We start from the raw sequence: 22085 nt of genomic DNA on the forward strand, positions 1-22085 counted from the left end.
GTCCCCCCAGGGTCTTATACATATGTGTCATCGGCTCCCCCACATAGTCTTTAACTGGAATGCCATGGGCTCCCCACATGGTCTGATATCTAGTTGTCACGGGATCCCCTCAGGGTCTTCGCATATCTAACCAATAAGGTACTAACACATTTACATACATACATACTAGGCATATCCATAATGATTTCGCAATAATCATCACAACTAACTGAATGGGCCGACCTTGGCGCCTTCAACCCATTGGTATGGTGAGGAGACTCACCTTAAATACAAACTGTAGCTGAGTAGGTCCAAACTCCGAATATTAGCTCTGCCACCTCCCTAATCATAAACAATTCCTTAGATAAAACTCAACCCTTCAAACCCCTTAAAAGTCAACCCAGGTCAAGGTCAAATTCAACGCTCCGAGTTGACCTAACTCGTCGAGTTATCCCTGTAACTCATCGAGTCCATCCCAAAGCCAGAATCGTGATGTTGTGATCCAACTCGTCGAGTTCCCCTATAACTCGTCGAGTTCCTCCGTTTTCCAACAGAATCGAGGTAACTCTAACCCAACTCGCCGAGTTTCCCTGTGAACTCGTCGAGTTCTTCAGCCTATCAACTAAGTTAATGCATTAAGCCCTTTTTCTCGAATCCAAAGGTTGCAAACTTTAGATCCCCCTTCATAGAGATATCTAGAAGGGTAAAGTTTCCAACTTTACCCCCAAGAATCATCTAATAAGCTCTAAGCCTAAACCCTAGTTCCTTTAAGGAAGGTCTTAACTCATTAAGCCCTTAAACTCTCATCCCATCGTTTCAAAACACATATCTGATGTCTAAAGGTCGACAAATCAAGTAAAGCTTCTAACTATACATTTAGGCATGCTTGAACACTCTCCAAGGTCCATTTTAGGCTTCATAGTGGACATATTGCATGAATGGGACATGGAGGTTATTAAAGTTTGCAACTTTAATCCTCTAGAGGTCTTATAGAGACCAGATCTACACCCTCAACCTCTGGAAACCTCTTTTCTTTGGACTGATGGGTTTTGAGCACTATAACAACCTTATGGTGCACAAACAACGCTAATGCTTTGGATCTAAGTTTTCTCTAGTTATACATGCAAATTTCATTTTCCAAAGCATGAAGCCTAAACTAGCATACAACATTATATATGAATCATAAACACTAGCTAGAAGATTACCTCTTGTTGTAGCTTGATGTATTTGGCCTTTGAGAACTTAGCACCTCAAGTGTGATGCCGCAAACGGTTCACAAAACACCACCAACAATTGGAGAACTTGAGAGAGAGTCTTCAAGACACTAAAATCGGCTATATGAACTCTAAGAACACTTGGGTAATCGATTTTAGGCCAAGGGGTCATATATATAGTGTAGGATTTCAAGGGTCATATGTAAACCCTAATCCATACACTTAGGATTATGATCCATAATCCATATGGACTAACTCTTCATGGACTCTTACATGAACTTAGCCCATCATGGATCAATAGCCCAACCATATGTATCACTGATTTACATAATCAGTCCCCGTTAATTTAATTAGTCTCTTTTGATCACTAAATTAATTCCAAATTAATTCTTGATCAATACTAATTAAATAATATGATTTCATAATTAATATATTATACTTATAATATATTAATAAATCATAAATAACCTCTTTCTAAAATATTCATCCTATCAGATTGTTCTGGTGAATGCAACCCAAAATGGACCATGCTACTCTCGGGCCAAGTACATACCAATTATAGTTATGGGCTTAGACACCTAATCCAGCAGTCTCCAACTTGGATAAGTCTAATAACTATAACTGCAATTACGACTTAGAAAACCGACTAGCAATCGTATCTCTTAAAAGCCGTTGTCAACTCTGACACGCCATTTTAGATAAGGGATCATATAATCCTCTGTTCTTCAAGATATTGTGCCGGAAAAATACATGGAACATAGTCATACTTATTTTCCAGCAGTTTGTTTCCCGATTTCCGATTTGTTTGACATAGAACTTAATTGAACACATCAATTTGAGTTCTGACCGGGCCCGACACATAAGTCAAAACAAAATCATCGAGGGGCCCAAGATATCGCTTTTAATCCTCCAAGGATTAAAAGGAATATATAAACTTCGACTTATATGCTTGTACTAACTACTCTTTAAATCATACACAACAGCACGTTTTATATCATCAAGTTACTGATGCGGTTTCGCACTATCAATGTACAACCAACTCATAATCAACAACTCATATCTCTTGGTTTGAAGACTATATGATATTATCCTCTCACAATCACTCATGATAAATTCCATGAAGTGATTCACGTGAGTGTGGGTTAAATCCAATACTCGGACCTTATGAGCACTCATGAATGTTGTAGCAAACTTTTGCTATGTCTAACCACTTTATACAATCTACAAGCCAAATTCATGACAGTCTTGCCTCAATACCTACTTCCAAAGTATGATCGACTGTGGACAGTTTGAATAATCTTATTATTCTGGAAGTCAAAACATGCCAAATGAAACAATAGTAAATAATTGACACAAGATAGTAACTTTACTCATAAATAAAACTCCTTTTATTTAATCATGAAATGTCAATTACATTTTATCTATTACAAGTTCTAAACAGCTATCTAATCATTAAAACTAATATCGTCCTTCAGCCCAATGCTCCTCGCATGCTGCAAGTGCTTAACCCTACTCAGTCCCTTCGTAAGGAGATCTGTTGGGTTCTCCTCTAACGATACCATCTTAGCTACGAGGAGTCCTTCTTCTATCCGATGTCTTATGAAGTGATATTTTCTATCGATATTCCTGGATCTGCCATGATCCCTTGCTTCCTTGGCTATCGCAACCGCACTCTCGCTGTCACAGAAAATCTTCGTGGGCTCCTTTATAGCTGGTACAGCTCCAAGGTCTCCGATGAAGTTCTTCATCCATATCGCCTCCTTCGACGCTTCACTTGCTGCTACGTATTCTGATTCGCACGTTGAATCAGCTACAGTCTCCTGCTTGGAACTTTTCCAAGTTATTGCTCCTCCATTCAGGGTAAATACCCAGCCCGACTAAGAGCGGAAATTATCTATGTCGGTCTAAAAGTGGGCGTCACTATACCCTGTCACTCTCAAGTCATCGCTCCCACCGAGGGTAAGGACCTAGTCCTTAGTCCTCCACAGGTACGTAAGAATGTTATTTACCACAGTCCAGTGAGCTTTACCAGGATTCCCTTGATATTCGCTGACCATGCTCAAAGCAAAGGCCACATTAGGGCGAGTACAAGTCATAGCATACATGATCGAGCCAACTGCGGAAGCATATGGTACTCGACTCATCTCTGCTATCTTGGCCTCTGCACTCGGACTCTGGGTCTTACTAAATTTGGTATTGCTTTGGATCGGTAAGTCACCTTTCTTGGAATTCTCCATGTTGAATCGTTTAAACACCTTGTCCAAGTAGGTACTTTGACTAAGTCCAGTTAGTCTTTTACTCCTGTTTCTCAATATCCTTATCCCTAGAATATAGGCAGCTTCTCCGAGGTCCTTCATAGCAAAACACTTCCTAAGCCAAGACTTAACCTCCTGCAAGGTTGGGATGTCATTTCCTATGAGAAGTATGTCATCCACATACAACACCAGAAAGCTAACTATAGTCCCACTAGCTTTGACATATACACAGGACTCATCCTCGCTCCTCGAAAATCCAAACTCTTTGACTTTGTCACCGAAACAAAGATTCCATCTGCGAGATGCTTATTTCAATCCATAAATGGATTTCTCAAGCTTACACACTCTAATAGGGTACTTTGCATTAACAAAACCCTCTGGCTGACTCATGCAAACATCTTCAGCCAACTTTCCATTAAGGAAAGCGGTTTTGACATCCATTTGTCATATTTCCTAATCATGAAATGCAGCTATGGCTAGCATAACCCTTATAGATTTGATCTTTGCTACTGGTGAGAAGGTCTCATCATAATCAACTCCATGAGTTTGAGTAAAGCCCTTTCCAACCATTCGCGCCTTATATGTGTGTACTTTTCCATCCATGTCGGTCTTCTTCTTGAAGATCCATTTTCACCCGACTGTCTTTTGACCTGGTACATTTTCAACCAAGTTCCAAACTTGATTGTCATACATGGACTGAATCTCGCTATCCATAGCCTCTTTCCATTTTACAGACTCGGGGCCTGCCATGGCTTCCTTGTAGTTGTTAGGTTCATCCAAATTTATCAGTGTGCTATTACTGATAAATGTATCACCATCTGAAGTAATATTGAAACCATATAACACAGGTGGAACACTAACTCTACTGGAACGCCTCAGAGGTAAGGACTCGTCACGGGTTCAATAGGAGTTTCCTCCTCAGGTTGAGCGCTAGTGTTTGAGGTTCCTTCATCACCAACTCTTGAAGCTCTTCAAGGTCAATTTGCCTCCCACTGTCCTCTTGGCATATGAGTTCTCTCTCGTGGAAAACTCCTCTCCTCGCAACGAAGACAAAATTGTCACTCGCAATGGACACTCCAAATCCCTGATGGGCAAAGAAAACTCTCTACTAAAAGATCGAGAAACAAATGACCGACTCTCACCCGAGTCAAACAATACAAGAGCAGGCAAGGAGTTCACTAAGAACGTACCTAACAGAGGTACACACATATGAGCATAAAACAAACATAATATATAAGATAAGGGATATAAACATGCCAGTCACAACATCTGGTGCTGCCCTGGCCTCCTCGGCAATAAGCTGGAAAGCGTGACCTTGAGTCCTCAGGGGCTCCGCTCTGCCCTGACTCTCATCAGTGATCCTCAAAGTAGCTGACATGGGGGGCAACGCGGGCTTGGTAGCAAGCAACGAACAGGTGACCTTCACATGGCCAACCTGATCAAAATGATAGCGAATCCTCATAATCTGAACAGGGGCGGACTGGCGGCAGTCCCTTGCATAATGCCCCTCCTTGCCAAATTTGTGGCACACACTACCAGATCGAGAAGCTCCAACATGAACCTTTCCGCACTTCCTGCAAGTGCAGCTTCGCTGACCTCCAGACCTATAATCAGCAGCTTTGAACCACTTCGGTGCCGGCTGCAACTGTGGCGGGGCCTGCCTCTACTCTCTCAACCGAAGCTCTATCTTAAGCTTACGCCGCCTGGCGGTCAGCTACAACTCCAGCAAAGTATCACACCGTTGAGTAGAAACAAACTTACTGATATCCATCTTGAGCATCCTTAGATAACGGGTCATCTGAGCCTGCTCTGAAGCAAACTCACGGAAAAACATAGCCCTCTCAGTAAACATCCGCGTGATCTCCATCACCGAATCCGTCCCCTACCTCAGGTCTAAAAATTCCTGAGCCAACCTTTCTCGATCGACCCGAGTAACGTAGTGAGTATGAGACATCTCCATGAACTGATCCGAAGATATCGCAACCCTCTACTCAGCAAAATATGATCTCGTAACAACTCTCCACCAATCCTTCGCTCCGAACCTCAGAAGGTTAAGAGCGCACCTGACCTTCTTGTCAGCAGAGCATGAACAAGTGAAGAAACTGATGGGTTATGAGCATTCTAACACTCCTAAGTGTACATGCAACCCTAAATACATTGGATCTATGTTTTCTCTATTATACATACAAATATGAATATCCAAGGTATTATACTAACTAGCATACAAAAAACTTTGATTCATATGAGATATAACAAGTTAGAATACATACCTCTTTGATGTAGCTTGATTCCATGGAGCTTAAGAGCCTAGTGCCCCAAGTGTGACACCTCAAATGGTTCACACAACATCAAATTCACTTGGAATGACTTGATAGAAATAGAACACTTCATGAAATCGGCTAGCCCTCACTTGTTCCACTATTGGCCGATTTTGACAAGAACAATATGTTTATATATTGTGTCACAATTAGGGTAAACCCTAATTGTCATGGCTTTCCATTTCCTTAGATCCATAGGTTCAAATACACCATGGAGCATCCTATGGGTTTTAGCCCAACTTGATAATCCATGGAGCATTAGCCCACTATACAAGTATGGATGATTTACACAATCAACCCATATATTTAATTAGTCTTCTTTTGATCACTTAATTAATTCCAAATTAATTCTTTATCAATACTAATTAAATAATCTTATTAATATATTAGAACTTATAATATATTAATAAACCTTAAGTGTTATTTCTCTCATTTTAGTCTATCCAAATGCATGATGCCATGCAACCTAAATGGACGATGCCAAGTCGGGTCAAGTACATACCAAATATAGTTATGGACTTAGACACTAACCCAACAGTCTCCCACTTGGATAAGTCTAAAACTATTATTGAGTATGACTTTAAAAACCGACTGGCAATCGTAGCTCTTTAAGCCGCTGTCGAACCCTGACGTTGTAACTGAACTCTGATCTCGTCAATGACTTCTCCATTAGATAAGGGATCATATATTCCTCCATTCTAGATATCATATGGACTGACACATGGATTATAATCATTCTCTTTGTCCGTTTGTTGTTTCCCGATTTCCGATTTATGACGACCGACTAATTGAACAAATCAAATCAGTCCTAGCTTGGCCAAGCACTTCGGGGTGTCATCACTAAATCATCGAGGGGCCCACAAATATCACTTTTATCCCTTCAAGGGAAAAAGGAATGAATAAACTTCGACTCATATGGCTTGTTCTACTAATTGTTGAATCATACACAAAGACACGTTTTATAACATCGAGTTACCAATGTGTTTTCATGCAATCAATGTATAACCAAATCATAGTAACAACTCATATCTCTAGGTTTGAAGAATATAAGATATTATCGTCTCATAATCACTCGTGATAAAATCCATGAAGTGATTCAAATGAGCGTGGGTTGAATCCAATACTCAGAACTTATGAGCACTCATGAATGTTGTAGCACCTCTTGGCTATGTCCTCTACCTTGGACATCTACAAACCCGATTCATGACAGTCTTACCTCAATACCTACTTCCAACGTATTATCGACTGTGGATGGTTTGAATAACTTAGTCATTCAGAAAGAACGACCTAGTTATTCTGGAAGTCAAAACATGCCAAGTGAAACACAATAATAATCGAATCCAATATGGTCTCAAAACTTATGAATATAAATAAAACAACTTTTATTTATCACCATATGATTACACATTATTCATTGTATACTGTTTTAGCTATCAACTTTATACTTGAATTAAAACAATAGTTGTCCCATGCTCCAAGCATGTAAACTATGTTTTTCTAAACACTAGTCATCCCATACACCAAGTATGCCTACTATGTTTATCTAAACAATAGTTATGCCATAGTCCAAGTATGCACACTATGTTTGACTATGATCTTTACTTTATCAAATAGATCGATTGAACATGATTCCAATGATTCTCATTTCACGGTCCAAAAACCTTATCGCAAATGCAAGAATTCCAAATTCCTGCCATTTACCAAAATCTGTTAGATTTTAAACTTATATGCACTGATCCTCTTGTAATTATTATGCACAAAGTCACAAAGACTTGTCAACAGACATTACAGAGTATTCCAATGGACATCAACTCCATGGAAACATCCTTCTTGCATTAAGTTTTCTAATCTTACACAGATTGAATAATTTCAACCTTTGAAAAATTTCCATATTCCATTTTGACTATCACTTCTGAATAAGAGTTGCCTCCTTACAGAATATGTCAATATGGTCCCTCTAAAATTCATACTATACTTCCAACTGTCCCTGAGCAACCAATCTTTGGTAAACCTTAGGTTGTCCTCGACAATTGATTAATCATTTTAGTCATATCCAATTCCAGATTTTTCCCTCCTTAATGCCCTGAGCATTTGGAAAATTTAGAAAGGATGAATATTATAGCACATGCAATCGATCCTATATCCGAAGCATATGGGACACGATTCATGATGTCTCACATAAAGACATGATACTAGACCAGCCTTTTGCCACAATATTTCTATTTCTATTTGCCAAGTTCTCATAATTCATATTATCAAAAAGGGATGCCGTAATCATAATCGAATTTTAGAACGCAAATAATGGACCCATATATAGAATTTCCTTATGTTGATCCATTCCAACACAAAATTCATATATATATATATATATATATATATATATATATATATATATATATATATATATATATATATATATATATATATATATATATGCTTGACTAAAGATGATTAAAACCTCAATCTAAGCTTTTAGAATTGAAATGAAGTATAATTTCCTCTCCCTTAATTATAGCAAAACAACTTTTCACAATTGAACTTTTGTTTTCTATAATTAACATTACTAACTTGCAATACTAATCATAATTATCATGCTCCCACTAACATGATGATTATTAGCATAACACTTATGCTCCCACTAGCTTTGACATGTACTCAGAAATCAGCTGGACTTCTAGAAATCAATACTTTATTGACTTTCTTACCAAAGTTCAGATTTCTGATACAAGATGCCTTGATAAAACTTTATCAAAATCATACACTTTTCCTTAGATAGCTCACATGTGTGTCTAAACTATTTTAGAACTATGAAAAGGGATGCCCTAATCATAGTCTCAATTGTTTAGACCTTTGCCACTTCTCACAAGTCCATGTTAGTGTGCCGGTTAACCACACACGCTCTACTAACGAATTTGAGAATCCAAATATCACACTTGCTATCTACTTCAAATCTACTTAGTGAAAGTGTTTCCTTACCATGAATCGGAGAGAAACCTTACGACACTTAGATTTTATGGTGTATGTGTTCCTTTCCATGTGAATTTTGTCAAAACTATAATCACAAGACAACGTTAATGACACACCCAAATTCATATGAACTGAACTTGTGCAATCTTAAATTCTTCCAACCTAGCAGCACAAGGGCCTGTCATTGCTTCCAAGTTGTTATGCAATCAATTGAGAACTCTCAGAACTCCTATGCAAAGTCAACTGGAACTGGAATAGGCACAGAAATGTCAACACGATAGGTTATAAACCTCAAGTCGTGTGCTAGTGAAGAACTTCAGGTTTTTATTCTTGATTAGATCTTGAGACTTTCAAGACCTTTAAGACTCCCACTGTCCTCTTGACATATAAGACTAACCATTCCTTGACAACCAAATATTCAAGAGATAGTGCGGATTCTTATCAAGACTAACACTTCACACAATTGGCCTAAGTTGGTCTCTGTTTTATCCAAAACATCACAACTTACCATTTCAAATGTACAAGAGTAGAAAACATTTTACTCTTACATTTGACTAGTGTTAATAAACCTTCTTCAAGATGTATCACTCAAATTACAATCTTGGAGTATGACTCTAAGACTTGTTTTGGAACGAAGTATGACTCATCTTCTTGATTTAACCACTTCAACAATTCATGACTCCTCTTCTTAGCCATAAGCATGCAATAAGAGGTCCTTAGAGGATCAATTGTGATATGGTATCTTAATCATTAAGATGTTCATAAAACATGATACTAAAGTACTCTCCCATTATTTTAGATTTGAGAAATTTTTATCTTTCTGCCTAATTTGATTCTCCTCATTTGTTTTGCCATACATTGAAGCTTTTTCAATGTTTCAGATTTATACCTAAACTTGTAAGTATAACCATATTTACTAAACTTTAGTAAATCATGACGAATAGTCTTATCAATCTTTGTGGTGGACCTGACCAGCGCACAACCAAGTGTACCCGATCCCTTTGTCCTTCACTTGACTCACATATACATGTGAACAAGGAATTAGTCTTAATTTTCCAAAAATGAAAATTCTCATTCACCACACAATACAAGTTGCATGATTACAAGTTTCTAGCCAACTGAAACTTGGGTGATGAGAACCTTTCCTTATTTGGTAAATTATGACACCTCCATAACCGAAAGAATCAAATCCATTTTCCAATATTGCTATCAATGGAATCATATAAACAACCATTTTTCACAAATGCCACTGTAAGGATATTTTAAAACTTGCAGAAAAACTTATCCTTACAGTGCAAATGCATATGAAAATTTTGTTGTTATCTATTCCTAAGCAATATATCATAACTCTTAAGCAACAACTCACAATTTTGATCACCGAACCATGCGATCGAAATCCATCTTCGCGATTAGAATCAACATATACTTCCTTTAAGCTTCCTCTCTTCGATTCTTAAAAACATCAAAATGTGATCTGGTCACATAATGTATAAGAATCTCAAATAGGAACTTAATAGAGTTAGATAGTGCACTTTACCCGAAGTATAGTCAAACTCTTTGACTTTGCCAACCTTATGATTGTTCACGTAAATTAGGTAGCTTCGCAAACAATGCCCCTTCCTTTGGCAATAGGCACATATGGACTCTTTAGGAATGGTACATGGGACTATCTTAGACTTAGCCTTTCTCTTTACCATTTGGTCAACCGATTTGACTATGCTCGAACCCTTTCCATTGGGAAGAGAAAACGTTTCTAGATATCCAATGTTACCAATTGTCAATGTCCATTGTAGTTTGGGGAGTTGATCTACTAATCAAATTTGCTTTACCAGAGCTCTAAATCATTGTTGATTCAGCAGCACCAAGCAAATAGATAAGATCATTAAGGGTCATGTCACAGTCTTTTACATAGTAGTCCTTAAAAAACTTACTATGTGACTTAGGAAGTAATTAGTCAACATCCAACTTCCTCAAGACTTTGACACCCAACTCTCCCGGCTTGTCAATATGGGACTTTATCTCCAAGATGTGAACACACATATACTTTCCTTGCCAATAGGGTTTAAGTGACCTTGAACTTGTGGGTTAGGGAGAATAATTGGAGGATGTGGAGGAAGTGAAGTTCCAAGAGATTTGGAAAGATCATTGTTGTCTGAACTAGACATCTACAATGGGAGATATTCAAGTTAGTTGATTTTTAAGTCCTTAATATAACACCCAATATGAAATATTAAGGCTAGGACCCAACACAATATTTTATAACTTGTAAGAGGGATGCCGTAATCCAAGCTATAAGATATTTGAAGGTAGGCGAATGAAGATTCACCAATTTCCACCATGAAAACGAAATAATTTATTAGGTTTTTACTTGGATTTGAAACTCCTAGATCTTTTGAGATTCATTGAACTTTTCAATGGCATGTTTCAATCTCGATTGTGCCCTCTCAAATTTTGTGATTGGGATGCCGAGGATCACAAAACAAGGTGTGAATAACCATGCAAATATACTTGGTACCCTTAATAATTACCCCTCAATCGATGTGCCGATTAACCACACACGCTCCACTGATACTATGATAAACATTAAGTTACCTTTTGCCTACCTTGTTCAATCCAGGTTAGTGTTCCGGTTACCCACACGCGCTCCACTAACGACTTAAGCAAAGTGCAAAGCGTAATTTCATGGTTTAGCACCAAATTCACATTTTCCTAAGTAACTAAGATTGGGAATTTATAAAAGGTTTAGTTACTTAGTATTTATCATTAATACTTTTAATGAAGGGAGAATTATAGTCCTTGTCCTACACATTCGGCTAACGACCCTCCACCAGTCAAGGAAGCGGTGGGTGAGAGTGGACACCCATTAAACTGCCATTTTATAAGCAGTAACCTTATACCCCCCTTATAGACCGGCTTCGTGAATGAGGCCTACTAACGGTAAGACTGACTTGATCTTATACATATATATATTATTAACTTATAATACTATAAAGTATAAGGGTTGAATTTTACCTTTTAAAATTCTAGGGCTTAACTTGGAATTAAAGTATTCATGAGGGGAACTTTACAAATTCCAAAACTTGAGGGCAAGTTTTGAACTATTCAAAAACTTTTGGATTTTCATAACTTATGAGTTTAATTAAAGTTTTAAAGACTTTAATGAAGAGACTCTTGAACATCCATAACTTGAGGACAAGTTATGGAGTTCATAAAACTATTTACGACAAAGATGACTCTTCAATTGTGTAACCTATGACACTTTTATAAGTTTTAAAATTCATAAATGTGACTTTTCATATAACTTGAGGGCAAGTTACAAAAACACATTTTATGAACTATTTCTAGCTCAATTCGGATTGAAAACAACTAACACACAATTTTTTTCATTAATCTAAATTAACTCATAAAACAAGGTAACACAAAAAAAACTTTTAATCAATTTTTTTTAAAACCTTTTCATATCCATAACTTATGGAGGTTTCAAAAAACTCTTTAGATCAAACTATTAAAACTAATAAAATAATCATATCATTTTATCTTTTACTAAATTTGACCTAATTCAACTCATATAGAAAATGATTCAAATTATACAAATAATTAGTTTTTCACAAAAACAAGTAATTATCTTAAAATTTGACAAACGTCATGTTTTTTTTCTTTATTTTTCAACTTTGAAAATAAAACATTTGCATCAATATAACAGAAAACAACCCATGGCCCTGATACCACTGATGGGTTATGAGCATTCTAACACTCCTAAGTGTACATGCAACCCTAAATACCTTGGATCTATGTTTTCTCTATTATACATACAAATATGAATATCCAAGGTATTATACTAACTAGCATACAAAAAACTTTGATTCATATGAAATATAACAAGTTAGAATACATACCTCTTTGATGTAGCTTGATTCCATGGAGCTTAAGGGGCTAGTGCCCCAAGTGTGACACCTCAAATGGTTCACACAACATCAAATGCACTTGGAATGACTTGAGAGAAATGGAACACTTCATGAAATCGGCTAGCCCTCACTTGTTCCACTAGTGGCCGATTTTGACAAGAACAATATGTTTATATAGTGTGTCACAATTAGGGTAAACCCTAATTGTCATGGCTTTCCATTTCCTTGGATCCATAGGTTCAAATACACCATGGAGCATCCATGGAGCATCCTATGGGTTTTAGCCCAACTTGATAATCAATGGAGCATTAGCCCACTATACAAGTATGGATGATTTACACAATCAACCCATATATTTAATTAGTCTTCTTTTGATCACTTAATTAATTCCAAATTAATTCTTGATCAATACTAATTAAATAATCTTATTAATATATTAGAACTTATAATATATTAATAAACCTTAAGTGTTATTTCTCTCATTTTAGTCTATCCAAATGCATGATGCCATGCAACCCAAATAGACCATGCCAAGTCGGGTCAAGTACATACCAAATATAGTTATGGACTTAGACACTAACCCAACAGTCTCCCACTTGGATAAGTCTAAAACTATTATTGAGTATGACTTCAAAAACCGACTGGCAATCGTAGCTCTTTAAGCCGCTGTCGAACTCTGACGTTGTAACTGAACTCTGATCCCATCAATGACTTGTCCATTAGATAAGGGATCATATATTCCTCCATTCTAGATATCATATGGACTGAGACATGGATTATAATCATTCTCTTTGTCCGTTTGTTGTTTCCCGATTTCCGATTTATGACGACCGACTAATTGAACAAATCAAATAAGTCCTAGCTTGGCCAAGCACTTCGGGGTGTCATCACTAAATCATCTAGGGGCCCACAAATATCGCTTTTATCCCTTTAAGGGAAAAAGGAATGAATAAACTTCGACTCATATGGCTTGTTCTACTAATTGTTGAATCATACACAAAGACACGTTTTATAACATCGAGTTACCAATGTGTTTTCGTGCAATCAATGTATAACCAACTCATAGTAACAACTCATATCTCTAGGTTTGAAGAATATAAGATATTATTGTCTCATGATCACTCGTGATAAAATCCATGAAGTGATTCAAATGAGCGTGGGTTGAATCCAATACTCAGAACTTATGAGCACTCATGAATGTTGTAGCACCTCTTGGCTATGTCCTCTACCTTGGACATCTACAAACCCGATTCATGACAGTCTTACCTCAATACCTACTTCCAACGTATTATCGACTGTGGATGGTTTGAATAACTTAGTCATTCAGAAAGAACGACCTAGTTATTCTGGAAGTCAAAACATGCAAAGTGAAACACAATAATAATCGAATCCAATATGGTCTCAAAACTTATGAATATAAATTAAACAACTTTTATTTATCACCATATGATTACACATTATTCATTGTATACTGTTTCAGCTATCAACTTTATACTTGAATTAAAACAATAGTTGTCCCATGCTCCAAGCATGTAAACTATGTTTTTCTAAACACTAGTCATGCCATACACCAAGTATGCCTACTATGTTTATCTAAACAATAGTTATGCCATAGTCCAAGTATGCACACTATGTTTGACTATGATCTTTACTTTATCAAATAGATCGATTGAACATGATTCCAATGATTCTCATTTCACAGTCCCAAAACCTTATGACAAATGGAAGAATTCCAAATTCCTGCCATTTACCAAAATCTGTTAGATTTTAAACTTATATGCATTGATCCTCTTGTAATGATTATGCACAAAGTCACAAAGACTTGTCAACAGACATTACAGAGTATTCCAATAGAGATCAACTCCATGGAAACATCCTTCTTGCATTAAATTTTCTAATCATACACAGATTGAATAATTTCAACCTTTGAAACATTTCCATATTCCATTTTGACTATCACTTCTGAATAAGAGTTGCCTCCTTACAGAATATGTCAATATGGTCCCTCTAAAATTCATACTATACTTCCAACTGTCCCTGAGCAACCAATCTTTGGTAAACCTTAGGTTGTCCTCGACAATTGATTAATCATTTTAGTCATATCCAATTCTAGATTTTTCCCTCCTTAATGCCCTGAGCATTTGAAAAATTTAGAAAGGATGAATATTATAGCACATCCAATCGATCCTATATCCGAAGCATATGGGACACGATTCATGATATCTCACATAAAGACATGATACTAGACGAGCCTTTTGCTACAATATTTCTATTTCTATTTGCCATGTTCTCATAATTCATATTATGAAAAGGGATGTCGTAATCATAAACGAATTTTAGAACGCAAATAATGGACCCATATATAGAATTTCCTTATGTTGATCCATTCCAACACAAAATTCATATATATATATATATATATATATATATATATATATATATATATATATATATATATATATATATATATATATATATATATATATATATATATATATATATATATATGCTTGACTAAAGATGATTAAAACGTCAATCTAAGCTTTTAGAATTGAAATGAAGTATAATTTCCTCTCCCTTAATTATAGCAAAACAACTTTTCACAATTGAACTTTTGTTTTCTATAATTAACATTACTAACTTGCAATACTAATCATAATTATCATGCTCCCACTAACATGATGATTATTAGCATAACACTTATGCTCCCACTAGTTTTGACATGTAATCAGAAATCAGCTGCACTTCTAGAAATCAATACTTTATTGACTTTCTTACCAAAGTTCAGATTTCTGATACAAGATGCTTTGATAAAACTTTATCAAAATCATACACTTTTCCTTAGATAGCTCACATGTGTGTCTAAACTATTTTAGAACTATGAAAAGGGATGCCCTAATCATAGTCTCAATTGTTTAGACCTTTGCCACTTCTCACAAGTCCATGTTAGTGTGCCGGTTAACCACACACGCTCTACTAACGAATTTGAGAATGCAAATATCACACTTGCTATCTACTTCAAATCTACTTAGTGAAAGTGTTTCCTTACCATGAATCGGAGAGAAACCTTACGACACTTAGATTTTATGGTGTATGTGTTCCTTTCCATGTGAATTTTGTCAAAACTATAATCACAAGACAACGTTAATGACACACCCAAATTCATATGAACTGAACTTGTGCAATCTTAAATTCTTCCAACCTAGCAGCACAAGGGCCTGTCATTGCTTCCAAGTTGTTATGCAATCAATTGAGAACTCTCAGAACTCCTATGCAAAGTCAACTGGAACTGGAATAGGCACAGAAATGTGAACACGATAGGTTATAAACCTCAAGTCGTGTGCTAGTGAAGAACTTCAGGTTTTTATTCTTGATTAGATCTTGAGACTTTCAAGACCTTTAAGACTCCCACTGTCCTCTTGACATATAAGACTAACCATTCCTTGACAACCAAATATTCAAGACATAGTGCGGATTCTTATCAAGACTAACACTTCACACAATTGGCCTAAGTTGGTCTCTGTTTTATCCAAAACATCACAACTTACCATTTCAAATGTACAAGAGTAGAAAACATTTTACTCTTACATTTGACTAGTGTTAATAAACCTTCTTCAAGATGTGTCACTCAAATTACAATCTTGGAGTATGACTCTAAGACTTGTTTTGGAACGAAGTATGACTCATCTTCTTGATTTAACCACTTCAACAATTCATGACTCCTCTTCTTAGCCATAAGCATGCAATAAGAGGTCCTTAGAGGATCAATTGTGATATGGTATCTTAATCATTAAGATGTTCATAAAACATGATACTAAAGTACTCTCCCATTATTTTAGATTTGAGAAATTTTTATCTTTCTGCATAATTTGATTCTTCTCATTTGTTTTGCCATACATTGAAGCTTTTTCAATGTTTCAGAATTATACCTAAACTTGTAAGTATAACCATATTTACTAAACTTTAGTAAATCATGACGAATAGTCTTATCAATCTTTGTGGTGGACCTGACCAGCGCACAACCAAGTGTACCCGATCCCTTTGTCCTTCACTTGACTCACATATACATGTGAACAAGGAATTAGTCTTAATTTTCCAAAAATGAAAATTCTCATTCACCACACAATACAAGTTGCATGATTACAAGTTTCTATCCAACTGAAACTTGGGTGATGAGAACCTTTCCTTATTTGGTAAATTATGACACCTCCATAACCGAAAGAATCAAATCCATTTTCCAATATTGCTATCAATGGAATCATATAAACAACCATTTTTCACAAATGCCACTGTAAGGATATTTTAAAACTTGCAGAAAAACTTATCCTTACAGTGCAAATACATATGAAAATTTTGTTGTTATCTATTCCTAAGAAATATATCATAACTCTTAAGCAACAACTCACAATTTTGATCACCGAACCATGCGATCGAAATCCATCTTCACGATTAGAATCAACATATACTTCCTTTAAGCTTCCTCTCTTCGATTCTTAAAAACATCAAAATGTGATCTGGTCACATAATGTATAAGAATCTCAAATAGGAACTTAATAGAGTTAGATAGTGCACTTTACCCGAAGTATAGTCAAACTCTTTGACTTTGCCAACCTTATGATTGTTCACGTAAATTAGGTAGCTTCGCAAACAATGCCCCTTCCTTTGGCAATAGGCACATATGGACTCTTTAGGAATGGTACATGGGACTATCTTAGACTTAGCCTTTCTCTTTACCATTTGGTCAACCGATTTGACTATGCTCGAACCCTTTCCATTGGGAAGAGAAAACGTTTCTAGATATCCAATGTTACCAATTGTCAATGTCCATTGTAGTTTGGGGAGTTGATCTACTAATCAAATTTGCTTTACCATAGCTCTAAATCATTGTTGATTCAGCAGCACCAAGCAAATAGATAAGATCATTAAGGGTCATGTCACAGTCTTTTACATAGTAGTCCTTAAAAAACTTACTATGTGACTTAGGAAGTAATTAGTCAACATCCAACTTCCTCAAGACTTTGACACCCAACTCTCCCGGCTTGTCAATATGTGACTTTATCTCCAAGATGTGAACACACATAGACTTTCCTTGCCAATAGGGTTTAAGTGACCTTGAACTTGTGGGTTAGGGAGAATAATTGGAGGATGTGGAGGAAGTGAAGTTCCAAGAGATTTGGAAAGATCATTGTTGTCTGAACTAGACATCTACAATGGGAGATATTCAAGTTAGTTGATTTTTAAGTCCTTAATATAACACCCAATATGAAATATTAAGGCTAGGACCCAACAAAATATTTTATAACTTGTAAGAGGGATGCCGTAATCCAAGCTATAAGATATTTGAAGGTAGGCGAATGAAGATTCACCAATTTCCACCATGAAAACGAAATAATTTATTAGGTTTTTACTTGGATTTGAAACTCCTAGATCTTTTGAGATTCATTGAACTTTTCAATGGCATGTTTCAATCTCGATTGTGCCCTCTCAAATTTTGTGATTGGGATGCCGAGGATCACAAAACAAGGTGTGAATAACCATGCAAATATACTTGGTACCCTTAATATTTACCCCTCAATCGATGTGCCGGTTAACCGCACACGCTCCACTGATACTATGATAAACATTAAGTTACCTTTTGCCTACCTTGTTCAATCCAGGTTAGTGTTCCGGTTACCCACACGCGCTCCACTAACGACTTAAGCAAAGTGCAAAGCGTAATTTCATGGTTTAGCACCAAATTCACATTTTCCTAAGTAACTAAGATTGGGAATTTATAAAAGGTTTAGTTACTTAGTATTTATCATTAATACTTTTAATGAAGGGAGAATTATAGTCCTTGTCCTACACATTCGGCTAACGACCCTCCACCAGTCAAGGAAGCGGTGGGTGAGAGTGGACACCCATTAAACTGCCATTTTATAAGCAGTAACCTTATACCCCCCTTATAGACCGGCTTCGTGAATGAGGCCTACTAACGGTAAGACTGACTTGATCTTATACATATATATATTATTAACTTATAATACTATAAAGTATAAGGGTTGAATTTTACCTTTTAAAATTCTAGGGCTTAACTTGGAATTAAAGTATTCATGAGGGGAACTTTACAAATTCCAAAACTTGAGGGCAAGTTTTGAACTATTCAAAAACTTTTGGATTTTCATAACTTATGAGTTTAATTAAAGTTTTAAAGACTTTAATGAAGAGACTCTTGAACATCCATAACTTGAGGACAAGTTATGGAGTTCATAAAACTATTTACGACAAAGATGACTCTTCAATTGTGTAACCTATGACACTTTTATAAGTTTTAAAATTCATAAATGTGACTTTTCATATAACTTGAGGGCAAGTTACAAAAACACATTTTATGAACTATTTCTAGCTCAATTCGGATTGAAAACAACTAACACACAATTTTTTTCATTAATCTAAATTAACTCATAAAACAAGGTAACACAAAAAAAACTTTTAATCAATTTTTTTTAAAACCTTTTCATATCCATAACTTATGGAGGTTTCAAAAAACTCTTTAGATCAAACTATTAAAACTAATAAAATAATCATATCATTTTATCTTTTACTAAATTTGACCTAATTCAACTCATATAGCAAATGATTCAAATTATACAAATAATTAGTTTTTCACAAAAACAAGTAATTATCTTAAAATTTGACAAACGTCATGTTTTTTTTCTTTATTTTTCAACTTTGAAAATAAAACATTTGCATCAATATAACAGAAAACAACCCATGGCTCTGATACCACTGATGGGTTATGAGCATTCTAACACTCCTAAGTGTACATGCAACCCTAAATACCTTGGATCTATGTTTTCTCTATTATACATACAAATATGAATATCCAAGGTATTATACTAACTAGCATACAAAAAACTTTGATTCATATAACATATAACAAGTTAGAATACAAACCTCTTTGATGTAGCTTGATTCCATGGAGCTTAAGGGGCTAGTGCCCCAAGTGTGACACCTCAAATGGTTCACACAACATCAAATGCACTTGGAATGACTTGAGAGAAATGGAACACTTCATGAAATCGGCTAGCCCTCACTTGTTCCACTAGTGGCCGATTTTGACAAGAACAATATGTTTATACAGTGTGTCACAATTAGGGTAAACCCTAATTGTCATGGCTTTCCATTTCCTTGGATCCATAGGTTCAAATACACCATGGATCATCCATGGAGCATCCTATGGGTTTTAGCCCAACTTGATAATCCATGGAGCATTATCCCACTATACAAGTATGGATGATGTACACAATCAACCCATATATTTAATTAGTCTTCTTTTGATCACTTAATTAATTCCAAATTAATTTTTGATCAATACTAATTAAATAATCTTATTAATATATTAGAACTTATAATATATTAATAAACCTTAAGTGTTATTTCTCTCATTTTAGTCTATCCAAATGCATGATGCCATGCAACCCAAATGGACCATGCCAAGTCGGGTCAAGTACATACCAAATATAGTTATGGACTTAGACACTAATCCAACAGAAACACCCTTCCACATCAGATAGCCACCTCATGGCCACGATCGGGTCTTGAACTCCATCGAAATTTGGGGCCTTCGTATTATCAAAGTCCCGATTCTGAAAGACCCACCTTGCCCCAACACCTGCAATCGCCACGGCTGCGGAGGCTGCAGCAGCAGCCGTCTCAGCAATGGCCGAATAGCGATCATCAAAGAACTCCATCATCACGGTCTTGATGGACCCGAACATCTCCGGAATCTGACTCCGGGCGATAACAACCATCACCTTGCGGATTATCTCCCTGACGCGGTCCTCTGACAATGCTGGCCCGCCCTGACTGCCAGCTCCTGATCCCGACCTGGATTTGATCTCAACTCGTCTCGTAGTCACCATACTGAAAATACACTAGGAATATATCAGATAATCCACATAGCATAACGGGGAATCAACTGCCAACGAAGCCCCAGGGGTTGTAACTTCCTTGTTACGCGTATGGGTCCTATGCTTTCAGTAGTACGGGCCCATACTACCTTCCACACCTACCCATATTTGTCTAAAGGATCATCACAACACCATAAAAATACTCATAAGCATAAATATACACTCAATCCTCACTTTCTAAAGGAAAGGCTAAACATCTCACAATTGGCCGGCTGACCCTACACCACTCGTCCATGAAACTTCCACCGACCCTGTAGCACTCGTGTATGCTAGTCATACATAACACTGGACCCTATAGACATTTAAGTATTTGTTCCTACCCTAAGACCTTCATCAAACAAGAACATGAAATAAGGCCATAACACACATTCTCATGCTATATGATCTTAGTTATATATAACCATGATGCATACACTAAGCAACTACAGTCATGATGTCAATTCCATAAAAGAAAGGCCCTAGGCTATGAGGTATCATACAATCAGGCAATTCTATCATGCAATTCCTGAAGATCCCTAGCTTATCACTAGCATGTTGTTCTAACATATCACAATATCAAATAAAAATATGGTATTTTGGGGTCTAATTACTGGCTCCGGCTAATCGTACACATCGCATCCTCTTTGAGTATTTTGAAAACCTTTTTGATAATTATTTTGAAAATCTTTTCCTTAGTTTGAGATTGGATTCACACAAGTGTTCCTCCAATTCACTCAAACCAAGGCTCTGATACCAACTTGTAACATTCATAAAATTCTAGAAAATTTTAAACTTTTTAAACAACCCAAAAATCATAATTGATTACAATTTGTTTTCAAAATTAGTTTCACATCAGAGAAATCCCAAAATCATAAAACCAAAAACATGAGGAGGTGCACGATCATGCCTTCGCCTTTCCGCGATCCTCTGAAGTACCTGAAACACAATCCAAAACTGTAAGCTCAAAGCTTAGTGAGTTCCCCCAAAATACCACCACACACATAATCATAAATATCACAGTAACAACACGCATACAGAACCTTCAGCATGTTTGGACTGCCACACTGGGCCTTCAGCCTGTCTGGACCATTCTCCGAGCCTTCGGCCTGGCTGGACCGCCTCATAGGCCTTCAGTATATCGGGGCCGCCCTAGGCCTGTTGGCCTTCAGCACAAAGTAGGACCGCCTCAACCCAACCACACGCATGTCGATATATACATAACTAATAAACATGTAAATATCAGTCAACAAACAAACACAGATCTTACAGATCAATAAGCATAGCATTATCCTATCTACCAGGATACAGATCTAACAGATCACTATAATCCTTAATCATGCAATATTCAGCATACTCAATCCAAAAAGGGTCGACCTTGGTGCCTTTGGCCCAATCAAGTTTAGTGAGGAACACTCACCTCACAATTAGTACTGAACTGATAAGATCCAACTCCAAATCTATGCTCTTGACTCAAATGCCTACAACCACCATATGACCAATTCCATCAAAACCCCAA

The sequence above is a fragment of the Lactuca virosa genome, chromosome 7, assembly GCF_052849685.1.
Source record: "Lactuca virosa cultivar CGN04683 chromosome 7, Lactuca_virosa_CGN04683_v6, whole genome shotgun sequence".
NCBI lineage: Eukaryota > Viridiplantae > Streptophyta > Magnoliopsida > Asterales > Asteraceae > Lactuca > Lactuca virosa.